Genomic DNA, 14,724 nt, shown 5'->3' with positions numbered 1-14,724 from the left:
TTTTACAATTTTTTTAAATAAATTATTTTAAAATACGAAATTACCATTTTTAAATTTTTATGACTTTAACATTTTAGAGACTTCTAGTTAAAAAATAGAAATCACGCTATTATTTCAAAGGTTCAAAATGATAATACTTCAAGAAAATTTCAGTTCGTAACATTCAAAATTGAACGATTAAACCACTTTTTTAACTAAAAACTTTTTTAAATAAAAGTTACATTGTTTTTATTTTAAGTTGTTTCAGATTACTATTTTTGCATTGTTATTTAGAGATAAAAATTTGAGTTTGCCAATTGAAAATGTTAGAAATTAACTTACTATCAAAATAATGGAATTTTCAACTAAAAAAAAGAGAATAACAAATTTCCAACAAAATAATTACATTTTCAACTAAAATGATAAATCTTCAACAAAAAAAGTTTGAATTTTTAATTAAAAACTGTTGAACTCATCCAAAAGGTATAAATTTTACACAAGAGTTGACATTTCAGCCAATAATGATTTTTTTAAATTGTTCAATTGCAAAGCCAAAAAGATGATTTTTTTACAAAACAGTGTAAACTTATTTTTAAACGAAATAGTTCAAAGACTTCTGGTTAAAAACCCAAAAGTTTACTTTTCAATAAAATAAATTAATTTTCTATCAAATAATTGGTGTTTTAACTAATACAATGTACAGGATAAAGTTTCAACCAAAAATGGAATAGTACAATTTCCAGATAAAAACTGTGCTAAAAAATTGAATTGAACAAGAAAAAAAAACGAATTTTCAACAAAATTGTTAAATTTTCAAGGGAAAAGGTGAATTTTCGACTAAGAAGATTAATGTTTTATAAAAAAAACGATTTTTCAACTTAGCCAATATATACGATTAATTTTTAATCAATCATATGACAGTTGCATTTTCAAATAAAGATAAATAATTTTTAACAGAAAAAATTAATTTTAAACAAAGTTGTTAAATTTTCAACCAATCAGATGAATTTTCGACCAAGATGATAATCTACAAAAAAAGACAAATCTTAAACAAAATACATAAATTTTTAAAGAAATTATTTAATTTTAAAGTCAAAAAGACGAATTATCTACAAAAAGTTGAATTTCTTAAACGAAAAATATGAGTTTTCAATGAAAGAGTTAAACTTTCAACCAAATAGTTAAATTTTCATCCATAATTAAAAAGCCTTTTTAAAAAACGTATTTTTTTACAAAGTAGTTCAACTTTTAGTGAAATAATCGACTTTTAAGCCCAAGAATATGTACAGTTGATATGGTAACGAAACAATTGCATTTTTGATAAAAAATGATACATTTTCAACCAAAAAGCTTAAATTTCTACTAAACAAGGTCAATTTCCAACAAAATACATGAACTTCTAACGAAATTATTTAATTTTAAAAACAAAAAGAGTATTTTAACCCAAAAATTATGATTTTAATTTTTAACAATATAGTTGCATTTACAACAGAACGACTTTACAACCGAAAAATATTTATAGTTGATAATTCAACCGAAAAAATGTAATTTTTAATAAAAAAGTATAAATTTTCTATAAAATGATTCTATTTCTACAAAGAAAGACGAATTTTTAACAAAACACATGATTTCTTAAACGAAAATGGTATTGATTAATTGTCAATTTCAAAAATGTATTTTCAACGAAAGAGATGAACCTTCAAATAAAAAAAAAAAATTTTTAAGTATTTAAACTTTTGATAGAAAAGAGGACTTTTTTTATAAAATAATTACATTTAAAAGAAAATAATTAATTTTTCAATCAAATAATTGAGTTTTTATCTAAACGAGATGAATTCGAATATCGCCAATTTCTTTAATTTCTTTCAAATGCAGATCAAGATGTAAATAAGACTATTATAATACAAAATAATTATAAAATTATCATTAACAATATATGTATATATTTATATACATATAATAGTATTAATATTTATATAATTTATATTTTATGCTTGAAATAACATAACCTTCAAATATACGTATATAAAGAGGCGCGCGAAGTTTTCAAATCATGAGAATCGCCAGCCCAGCATCGAAATCTGAAAATATTAAAATCCCAAACTCTTGATTTTATTTCAAAGCAGATAGAGATATAAATAGAACCGCCGAAGTGTTCCGACCGGCAATCGTGCACCTTCGAGTTTTCAAAATCAGAAGAGGAGAAATGGGTTGCGCGCGCAACCCAGTCATTTATATCGTCTCCTACTATATTCACACGGACGTAGCCCTGTCATAGTATTGGACGACATCTTGTTTCAGATCTGGGATCACTGAGTCCACCATGTGATATAGCCTTATATATTTCGAAGTTACCGACCGAGTATGACGTAATGTTAGAATACTCAATTTACAAACCACCTAATGCCTCCTATGGTACAGAGCTTGAATCGGTAATTTGTTTAATTATTCCTAACTTCAACAGCATTATCCTTACTAGAGATTTTAACGATTCCACTCACCATACTGACTGTTCCTGTACTCGTATTGACTTAATGATTGTAGAAGATATTGACAAGGTTGTCTCCGACGAACAACATGCTATACGTTTAATATTGATGAATATACAATCCACGAACACCTAATGACGTATGATTAGGAAGAAGTAATACTAGATACAGATACAAATAATAAAATAGACGCTCTGACTGATTATCTAGTCCAGCGATTCCCAAACTAGTGCCGCCGGCCGATGAGGCTGCCGCCGGCTGGGGGATGCCACCCCGGGCCGGGCAGCTAGGCAGGCTCCGAGGCAGGCTCCCCTCTGCGAGCAGAAGGCTACTCTTGATTGAAGCAGAAGGCGATAACTCTTGAAGTTATTATCCGATTTTCTTCTACCTTTTTTTAACGTTTATTTGATAATCTAACAAATCTAACGGAATTTATTAAAATTCTATTGATTAATATTTAACCAACTTTTCATTTTTCTCAACCGGCTCTAATTCTCTAACAACGAAAAGGTCAGCGAAGCAAGCAACCGAGCACGAACGACTAACGTCCAGTGTCTCACTTGGGTTCCAGTATTGTGAAAAAATTCGAGGGTGGGGCCCCTGCCGCTCCCCAGAAAGTGCATAAAAAGTTTGGGAATCGCTGATCTAGTCTCCGCATTCAACAAAATGTCTGCGCTACATTCCTATATATAAAAACTCGTAACCTCCATTAGTAGCACATGGGCGCTGAATCTTACAATGGTCAAGTTAATCACGTATTTTATGGCGACTGGCGACATCTTTCTTCGACGTATAAAAATAATCGAAATAAAAAAACTAGATTTCTACTTTTATTGATCACCGATTATTATTAACGTTTTGTGTCCATTTATTTTCACTTTTAATAACAGCTGTTATTTTTAATGAATTATTATCATGATAATATTTCAATTTGTTTCTCATAATTGTTTAATGAAAATAATTGTGTAATGCTTTTTATGTTGTCAAATGATTAATTAATTATTAACTGATTTTACCAAAACCCACATTTTCTGGAATTAGTTTACGAGTTTATTAACAAATAAAAATTTTAGAAATGAAAGTTTAAATTTTAAAAAATGTATAAACTGAAAATAATTAAAAGGATTTGGTTAGAATTGTAGTTTAATGCTTCTTATTTTGTAAAATGACGAATTGATATAAGCTGAATATTTTTTTATAACATTTAATTCAGTAAAGATTAAATTTTATTGCCTTAAATTTAAGTAACATAAGTAACAAATTAAATAATTATTTACTTGTAGGTTATATAATGGAACATTGAATATTATTTGCATGATATAAATCAATTTATTTTTTAATTAAATTTTCAAAAGTATATGAAAATGTTTTAATTTTTTCCCTCAAATTATTATTAAGTCATTAAAAAATGAAATTTTTGTAGATAAAATTTAAAGTCAGTGAAACAAATTATTTGAGGCTTTTTATGTTGTGAACCCTTTAATTCATTCTTAGCTGATAATTTTCTTCTACTTAATGTGACATTTTCTGGAATTAGTTAAAAATTTCAAGATTAAATAAAATTCGTATAAATGAAAGTTTCAATTTAAAAAAATATATGTATAAAGTTAAAGTTATTTGAAGGTTTTATGACAGAATTATATTTTAACGGTTTTTTTTTGTAAAATGGTCAATTGATTATTATCTAATTTACGTTTACTGATTATTAAAGTAAATAAAGATTAAAACTTAGTTCCTGAAATTGAAGTAAAATAATTTAATTATTGACTTAAAGGTTCTATAATGGAATATTGAATATAATTTGAATATTAAAAGTTAATTTATACTTTCAATAATATTATTTCAATTAGATAATTTTTCAAATGATTCTGATATACTGAAATTTGTATTTGCATTCGATTTTTAAATCATATGGAAATACATTTGATTTTTTTCTGAAATTAGTATTAAAAGTAACCAATAAAACAAATTGGCAAAAACGAATGTGATATTAAAAGAAAATGTAGAATACAAATTATTTCTATCTTTAAATGAAAATGATTGTTTATTGCTTTTTATGTAATAATTTATACATACATTCTGAAATAATAATTTAAAATTTTTTATAATTTCAAAATTGTTTTTTTTTAATATGGAAGATTGTAAGACAATTATTTCCATTTTTCAGGATTTAATTTAAATTAAGGTAAACGTAATTTTTTAGGACGTCAAGTGAAGGAAGAAAATATATTTTAGATTCAATGGGAAAATTTCAAATAATTTTGATATAATGAGTTCTAAGATATCTACAGATAACCAAAAGATTACAAAACGTTTTAAATTATTTCATAAAATTAAAAAAAAAGGTTTTAAATTTTTTAAAGCAACATCATGTCATAATATATAATTTTAGAACAAATTTTAGTAGATTTAAGAGACATGTAGAAGTTCTGAAACGATTAAAAAACATTGAAAATTTATAAGATATTTTAGGACTTTTTTGAAAAATTCAGGATAATGAGATAAACTCTTTAGGTTCCCAAAACAATTTCTTTCGATTTTTTAATTTGAAAAATGAGCTTTAGGAGAAAATTCAGAGATTTTAAATCATTAAATATTTTTTCAATTCTGAAAAAGAGTAGAATATTTTAAAGCAACATTTTTCAATTTTGTAACCTTAAAAATAAAAAATAAAATAAACCATAACATTCTATAAATATAGAGATAATTAAAGGAGAATAAAGACGCGATTTTCATACTGCAGAAGATTTTTAAAAATGCAGATTTATGAGAAAGTTTTTAAAGAAAAAGAGAGCCAGAAATAAATGTTATTTAAGTTCCCAGGAAAATTGGGGATGTTTTTAGACAGTGTTTTACATTTGAAATAATTTTTCAAAATTTCAAAAAAAATTCCAGACAGATAAAATTATTTTTGAGAATTTAAGAGGCATTGTATATATATTTATTTTGAAAGGGCTCAAACTTTTCCTATTATTTTGCAAAATCCCATAAAATATTATTTTTTTAATTTAGGTTTTTTTTTGACGAATCTGAAATATTCAAAAGTCTTTTATAACTTCCTTCATGTTCGTAAGAAATTTTTGCAGATTTTGAGCTTAATTTGTTACATTTCAAATGATTTTTCAAAATTTCAAGAAAAACTGGATTCATATGAAAATATTTTTAGGAATTCAAGAGGCTTTGCATAGAGTTAAAATATTTTAAACCTTAAAAACATTTCCAAAAGCTTATGGAATATTAATTATTATTTCTGAAATTATAAAAGCCGTAAATATCTTTTGAAAAGGCTAAATTTTTTCTAATAATTTGTAAAATCCTGTAAAATAAAAAATATATTTTTTTACATTCTTTTTTTTGACATATCTGAAATATTAAAAAAACCTTTCCTAATTGTCTCATGAAAATGATTAAATTTAGATAATTCTAAAAAAAACTGCTGATTTTACTTGAAAGAAACAAGTATTTTCTTTTTACAAGGGACCGATTTTCTTGAATCAAGAAAATAATAGAAAATAATAGATTCTTATGATAAGTAACTAAAACTCGAACCAAAATGTTTCTTGATCCAAATAAATTCATATACTTATTTTCACTACTATTATAATTGAAACAATGTTCAATTTTATGTTTGCAAATGTAGATAAGAATTTGTAACTATGATAGACTATACTAACTTTAGGCTGACTCACAAATCAAATCACTCATAAAACTATAAAAAAATTATAAGTTTATTGCGTCGGTAAGTTTTCGATGGTAAGAAATTAAAATTTTTAAATAGATTTGAAAAAAGTGTTTTTAATTTTGAAATAATTACGCAAGACTCAAAAGTAATTTAATTCCTAAAATCATTAAAAGGTTATAAATTTACTGTGTCTATAATTTTTTTGCTTATTATTTGCATGTAATAATCCACTCAAAATTAAACTATTTCGAATTTTTTTAACCGTGAAACATTTTTGTGAATCGGAAAATGGCTGGGAATTTTTTCCTCGATTTAAACGGCTACCCTGAAATTATTTTTGTGTAGTGTTCAAGGGAACAAAAAATTATCCGAACTCAGAAATAACAATAAATATTACTGCTGAATACAGAAATTCTTTATTCGATCAGGAAATATTACTTTTTTTGGATTCGGCTAGATAAAAATTAATTTCTAAAAGGTTAAAAATTTTATTGTGTGAACCTTATTTAATTTAAATTAGAGTTGTAAGACATAGTTGTATTTTATTTTCACAAAATTTTCGTGTTCGATAATAGCAGTTTTAAAATCACAGAAATGGCAAAATTCATGAAAGTTATAAATAAAAAAAATAGTTTTGAAAATATAAAATGATAATATGTTATTCTAATTTAAACTATATGAGTTTTAGGCAAAATATAATTAAGTAGAAATTTACGCTATTTTAAAATAAAATTAACAAAATTAGGTTATTCAGTCAATCAACATTTTCTTGATAATTTAAAAAAATTGTATGCGTTTTGAAGCAAAATATTTAAGAAAAAAGAATTCAATAACATTTTTGAAAAGATTATCAAGAATTTATCTACATATTTTATATTATGTTTTGGGAATTGTCATTTAAAATTAAAAACTAATTTAAAAAGTATTATAAAACAATTAAATAAATCGAAAACTATGCGTTTTCCAAAGTTTTTTAAAAATCATAAAATATGTATTTGTCACTGAGGTTATTAAAGCGTTTTTGAACTTAAAGGTTCTTTATTTTTTATATGCTTTAGATAGTTTTTAATCAGATTTAATTTTTAAAGAAAAAAGTATTGAGCCCTTTGTAAAATAAGTAATGTTCAATTTTGTTTGCATATTTTAAATTGTTGTTTTAGGAAAGCAATTCCACATTCATATCTTTGTGAAAAAAGGTATGATAAAAGAATTTGATAAATTGAAAACTGTGTGGTGTATGAAAATTTTCGTATGGCAGAATATAATTTTTGTCATTGATGTTATTCAAGCATTTTTGTACTTGAAACTTTTCTTTATTATTTTTTACCTTTGGGTCCTTTTTAAACGTTTTAAATATTTAAAAACAAAAAGTTTTAAATCCTTCCTTAAATAGGTGAAAATTACTTAGCTTTTTCAAATATTTTAAAATATTGCTAAAATTTTTCTAAATAAAAAATGGTAAATGGTTTTTTACACGAGTGAAACCCGAGATATCTCTTGTTCTTATCATAAAGACTGTCTTTTTTCAATTTAAATTATTTATAATAAATATGAATTTTAATTATTCACAATATACTGCATTTGGGTGAAGCTATTAAGCTAATTTAATATATAAAATATGTATATTTGCCTCAAGATTAATTTTTCAAAATAAAAAATCATACAAAATTTTTCAAAAGATCTTTTAAATTTCTAAGAATTGAAAGAAGGACAAACTTTATTTTTTACATTTTTAGTGATCTTAAAAGACGAATTTATTTATTCCAAAGTTCTTTTCTGAATTAAAAAGGCTCTTTTTCTGTTTTTTTTTAATCATTTTTATTGATTTGAAAAAATTAACAATTTGGTTCAAAATTCACGTATTTTTTGTTAGAGGTTAATTACCCTGACCACTAACATTCAAATACTAGCATTTTATTCTTGTAATATTTTTAACAGAGGATACTTTTAAACAAAGTAAGAAAATAATCTAGATAAAAACTGAAAATTTTCCAATTATATTATATTAAATTTCATTTAAAAAAATAATTTTAAATCAAACAATAAGAATTTGCGACAAATAAAATTATTTTAAACATAAAGGAAAAAAATGATCACCTTTATTAATAAGTTAATTTCAAATAAATAGTTTAACTCTCATATACACAGTTAAATTTTTTATAGAAAAATATCAAGTTTCAATAAAATAGTTCAACTTTTAACCGAAGAAATGAATGTTTAACTAAAAATATGAATCCTAGACAAACAAATCATTTATCAGAAAAAAATTAATTCAAGCAAAATTGTCAAGCAAAGTTGTTGAATTCTCAAGCAAAGGCTTAACCTCAGGTTTCTTACTTTCAATAGAAAAGTTAAACTTTTTTCCAGAAATATGAAATTTCTACGAAAACCGATGAGTTTTTACACCAGAAATACAAACTTTCAACACCAAAATATGAATTTTCAACGATAAGTCAATTTTCGATGAATAATTTGAATTTTCAGCCAAAATGGATGACTTTTAAATATTTTAAAAAAATTTTCAAACAACATGTGAAATTCAATCTGAAAATATATTTTTTGCAATTCGCTAACAAAAATATAATAGTTATACTTTTAGTAAACAAATTGATTTTCAACAAAACACAAAAAAGAATTTTCTACAAAATTGCTTAAATTTTGCACTAAATGGATTAACTTTTAATCAAAATCGCATGCGTGTTCAAAGAAGTAAAAATTTTAAGAATTAAATTTTCAACACAGAAAATAAGTGTTCTGCCTAAAAAAGACAAATTTTCAAAAAACAGATGATTTGCAATCAATTTTGAACTGAACCTATTATTTTTCTACAAAAATAAATGATTTTTAACAAAATATCGAATTTTTAATTAATTTTTTAATTGTGCAATCTACTTTTATCAGGATTCTGGATTTAACGAAAATGAAGATCCACGTTGGTGTTCCTTTCTTCATTCTAGATATTTTCTTCAGTTTAATTGGTAAATATAAAAATATACCTGAATGTACTAAGTATATTATACTTCAATTTTACTAAATGTTGTTAAAAATTTCATTTTCGGGTTCCAAATTGAATTACCAAATAAAATTTCAAGTTTTTTCATTTTGTGTTAAAAATGTATATTTTTTAGTTAGAAATTCAAGTTTCAACTTAAATTATTTTGTGTTAAAATCCAATCACTTTGTCGAAAATGTTTTGTTTTTTTTTGTGTAAAAAATAATATTAAAAATTTTAAATGTAAAATTTTTAGTTGAAAATTCAACTAAATGGTTTGAAATGGATATATTTTGAGAAAAAATAGTCTTTATCGGTAGTCAATTTGTTTTTCTGGGTTAAGAATAATTTTTTCGGTCGAAAGTCAAACTATTTGATTCAAAGTTGATGTATTTTGTTGAAAATTTACTTTCTTTATTAAAAATTCATTATTAACTATTTACTAGAAAATCAATTTTCTGATTTGAAAATTGATATATTTAGTAAAAATTTAACTATTTTATCACACAGACTTTCTGTTTCGGTTCAAAGTGTATTATTATTTAAAAATTTAACAATTGCAGTTAAAAATTAATTTATGTTAAAAAATTCCTCGTTTATTTAGATAAAGTTTTTGTTCGGAACTCACTTTTACTTAAAAATTAGCTGCTTTGTATACAAATAAAGAATTTTGTTAAAATGTATCTTTTCCACGCGAACGTCCGACTATCTGGTTGAAAAATTTCTTGTTAGTTAAAACTTCCCCAACATCGTTAAAAAGGTGTGTATTCCGTTTATAATTTAACTGTTTGTCAAATATTGTATTTCCAGTTTGATTTTATTTGAAAAATAACTTGAGAATTTCAAAAAAGAAAGACGCAGGAAAATAGTGGAAAGAGTGTGATGCCCAATCTACTACAGTGAAACCCTTCAATAGCCTTCCCTTCTATAGCCCTTCCGAGGAATGGCGCCGCGCCGCAGGTAGATGTAACAGGAGTTGCGCAGGGTGCGCGGGTTTTGTGGTTGCCACTCAAGCAATCACTCAGGCGTAAACACACAAAAGTGCAGCGGGCACAAAATAATATTAATAATCAAAAATATTTTTGATAATTTATAGACATAATTTATATTTAAAATATTTTTTATATCTCTAAGTTAATAAAATCACTGTTGAATAGTTCTCCTGAACTAGTTCTTCTTAATAAAGCCTGGGCTATTGATGCGCATGCGTGAATAATCGCTTTTCATTGGTTCTGTTTGACGCATGCGCAGTAGCGCACCCAACCCTGTTCAAGAGCACTTAGCTAAACGGCGCAGCAAGTATGCCAAAGAATGGATAACATTCGCCTTGTTAGCCATATATTAAAAATATATTTTGTTCAAATTAAGCATTTTCTGATCTAACCAATTTAATTGTGATATGCACAAATTTTCAATTTGAAATAAACAAATTTAATACGACACAGAACTTAAGTTTTATCTTCAGATGTATCTCTACATCCTTAGTTATTTTTTTCACATTCTGATCCTTATAAAAAGGGGCCAATCATAAAATATTTATGGCGCTAATTGTAATAGCTTAGTAAATATGAAAAAATTGATTGGACTTATGATGAGCTGTTGTTATACTTATACACTGGTTTTATAAATTTTATAAACACATTTTTATCACCTTTAGCTTTTTAGACCAAAATTAGTTTACCGAAGGTATCAGAATTCTTTTGTTTAGCAATCTCTCTGTGCTTTTGCTAGATAACAATCGATAATTGGGTGAACAAACTTAATTAACAATTGCAATTTTGGCCGTTTTTCATCGTAAAACTTCCTTTTTTGAACATAACTAACTGTTAAAAAATAATTTTTGATCCTTTTTTATAAGCATGGATAACGGTCTATCGTTGCTATTGTCATTACTAATTTTAAAGAATAATTTTTGTCCTCTCACTCATATCTGAAATAAAATTATTAATTAGAATAATATTCATGGGGCAGGGCCAATGCAGTTGTACTTTTTTATACTCATAATTTGAATTCTCTAAAAATTATTTGATTTATAAATAATTCCAAATTTAGTTTTCTAATAAAATTAGAAAATAGCAAGAAATTCACGTGTCCTTGAGTTTCTATTATCTAATATTAAAAACATAATAAATTTTAAGATCCATAATAACAAATTTTTTAATGTTACAGTTTAAAAAATTATTAAATGGACTTAAATAATTGATTATATTTGTATATCTAACAGAAAAAAAAATTATAAAATACAGTTTTCAAGATATGTTAATATCAATGCAAAGAATTTTTCCCCTTCAGTTGCGAAAAAGTTTTTCATAACTTTTCTATTAAAAATTAAAAATTACTTTTTATTTGAAAATTTTTCTGAATGATTTCAATTTCAAGGTTTATAATTTTTAAAAATTACATTTTTAGATATAAAAATGACAACCAAATTCATTTTTTATCTTCTGGACAAATTTGTCGCATCAATTTTAATTTTTTTAAATGTGATAAAAATTTAAAATGCTACAATTTCAGCAGCTTTGACTTTGAAACATTTAAAGTTCTTTAAAGTAGCATCAAATTAAAAAGGATTTTTATTTGAAAGCGCTAATGCAATTTTAATTTCTTTGCATTTTAAGTAATACATTTTTTAAATTTTATATTTGTTCTATTTTCGAAATTTTATTCTGAAATAATTTTATTTTCAGATTCTCGATTTGAAAAAAAAAACTCTAAACGTTTGAACGTTTTGAATTTATTTTTGAATTTTTTTATTAATAATAATTTATTATTAGTATTTTTTGAATTATTTAGTATTATTGATGTCTAAAATATTTATTTGTCAACAATTATCGGCAATTATTGCCAGAATGAAAAAAATCTAAGACCCTGAAAATTGAATTGCTTTCTTCAAAATGCTAATATTTTTATTAAAAAATCATATTCTGTGGTCAAAAGTTCATTCATTCGGTTAAAACTTTTTGTTTAAGAATATAACTATTCAATTTTGAGAAAATTAATCTGTTTTGTTAAAAAATCATTGGTTGAAAATTTTTATAATTTGAAATAAGATTTTTTTTAGAGAATTAACTTTTTTAACTAAAAAATGTAACTATTATTCCATTTTTTTAACTGATATTTTAAAAAGAAAATTGATCTTTTATTTTTACAAATTAAACTATTTGATTGAAAACGCATGCATGGTATATGAAAAAGTAGAATAGATATGCAGACATGATATAGCATTTGTATGTGCGTCGCCGTGAATGAAAATGCAGACAGGAGGTATTTGTCGCATCTGTTTACAATACTGATAAGTTACTGCATCGTAAAGAATTCGGCTGGGGCTCATTTTTGTTTTTAGATAATTTTTATTTAATCTTAAAACACTTTATCGAATTCAACATAAGCTCTTTTTTTATTTTCAAAAAATTAGGTAGCTTTTTTTAAATTAAAAACACAGTTTACAATTGCAACTAAAAGTTTTTTTTTACACATAATTTTAAATATCGTCAAATCATGAATATTTGTAAATTCATTTTATATTTATTTTAGTAGTATTTTCGCTGACTATAACTTCTCTTAAATTTAAACTGTATTATATTGTTATTGATAAAAAATAGGTGTTTTGTATTAAAAATTGATCTTCTCTACTTAAGAATTAAAATATTTTATTAACAAATTCTTGACATTTTTTTCTGTTTGAAAATGGAACTTTTTGGTTAAAAAATATTCTCTTTTGGTTGCAGATATTCAAGGCTTTTTAAAAATTCGTCTTTTTTTGTTAGAGTCAACTTTTTTTTGTTTCAATTTAAAATATTTTTAGATTGCTATATCAGTTATTACATGTATAACTGAGGATTTATATTTTTTGGTTAAAAATAAATTACTTGGTTTAAAGTTTAACTTTGTTGAAAATTCGATTATATTGATGAAAAAATTATTATTTCTGGATAAAAAGGCAACTGTTGGGTTGAAAATTCATGTATTTTTGGTTAAATTTAAATAAACATTTTTTTCCAGCAATTTTTTCATATAAAATCTTTGTCAAGTTTTTTTTTTCAAAAATTGTTGTCAAACAAATAAAAAAAAATCATGCGTTCTTTATACCATTCTCTTTGAACTGTTTTTTGTCATCAATTTTTTTTAATTTAGTGTTTGTTTAAATGAATCCTTTTACAAATTTTTGGTATTGATGATTTACTTATTTTAAAAATAAATTTCCATTTCCGGCTAAAATTGAACGATTTGGAGAATGACTAAACTATGTGGCTAAATCATTACTTCCGGTTATAACTTTATATTTTTGTTTGATGATTAAACTTTTAAGCTAAAGATGAAACAGTTTTAATAAAAATTTGACAAATTGATAGAAAGTTATGTTTGTTTCACAAAAATTATATTTTCCGAAAAATAGTTAAGTTTTCTGTCGATAATAATTAATCTATTTGGCTAAAAAATTTCACATCTTAATTGAAAATTAACGCATATTATTAAGAATTCATCTTTGTCAATTTAAAATTTATCTATGTATAGTGTCTATTTTTTTATATAAATGAATTTGTTTAAAATGTCTAAATAGTTTCGATTTTGATATTAAAGAACAAATTTTTGAAAATACATGCTTTTTTCACACCGTAATAAAATTGAGCCTATTTTTTGAAAAATTTTCAAACTTTTAATTTGCGCAGGAAAATTTTGTATCTTGAAAATGTGAAAGGCCTAATTCTGAATTATATGTTCTTAAAATTGTATAGATATTTCATATTTATTGTCAATTTTTAAAGTATAATAGGAAAGCGGTATTTGAAAAATAATCTTTATTGAGTCCGTAAATAAATTTAGCCTCTGAATTGAAAAACACCCTAATACTAAATATGTCTGTAATAATTGTTTAAAAAATCTATTTTAGCGCTATTAAAATGTTATAATATTATTTTTATTCCTTTTGTACTATACAGGACACATTTTTTAGTTTCTATTCAAAAACAGAAAGTGAAAAAAGAAAATTTCCAAATGAAAAAGGTGCGCTTTCTTTAAATATTTAAATAATTTTCATATAATATAATTATAGAATTTTTGAGGATTCGATGATTCGATGAGTTTAACTGATTCTTTTATTATTTTGATATGGCTAATGAAAATGATTTTACACTGAAGAAGACCAATTTTTAAATAAATAGTTTAACTTTCGACAACAAAAAAACCAGCGAATTTACATATCAATATTTCAACCAAAAAATGAGTTTTTGAACAAAGATTTGAATTTTTAATTAAAAAGCATCAATTTTCCACAAAAAAATAATATTTAACCCAGAAGATTAATTTTTCACAAGAACAGACGAATTTTCTAATTTCCAAGAAAGAAATATATTTGCAATTAGCAGGATGAATTTTTAATAAAATTAATTAATTTTTGGGAAAATACTAGAATTGTTTACCATAAATGATTAATTTAATACAAAAACAAAATTGAAAGGTTGAATCTTAAAGCTAAAATAATGAATTTTCGGGGAAAAACCTAATTTTAAACCAAATACGCAGGATTTTTAAAAATAGTTAAATCTTGAACCCAAGTCAGAAAAAATTAAAAATATTAAGGT

At 24.0% G+C, this 14,724-nt stretch overlaps 1 protein-coding gene across 2 annotated transcripts in view; it reads left to right on the top strand.

Annotated features, from left to right (window-relative positions):
- LOC117172839 overlaps nt 1–14,724 on the top strand; it is a 47,187-nt gene that overhangs the window by 20,162 nt on the left and 12,301 nt on the right. The window contains exons 2-3 of one of the 2 annotated variants that reach the window (XR_004467066.1): nt 9,052–9,128; nt 9,953–10,301. The exons of the other annotated variant lie outside the window; for it this stretch is intronic. The gene's annotated coding sequence lies outside the window, so the exon portion shown is untranslated. Of the gene's footprint in view, nt 1–9,051; nt 9,129–9,952; nt 10,302–14,724 lie in introns of those variants that run through there. 2 annotated transcript variants of the gene reach the window in all.

The sequence above is a fragment of the Belonocnema kinseyi genome, chromosome 5 (assembly GCF_010883055.1).
Source record: "Belonocnema kinseyi isolate 2016_QV_RU_SX_M_011 chromosome 5, B_treatae_v1, whole genome shotgun sequence".
NCBI classification, from domain to species: domain Eukaryota; kingdom Metazoa; phylum Arthropoda; class Insecta; order Hymenoptera; family Cynipidae; genus Belonocnema; species Belonocnema kinseyi.
Note: the sequence above shows the minus strand (reverse complement) of the source record. Positions and strands in the feature narration are given on the sequence as shown.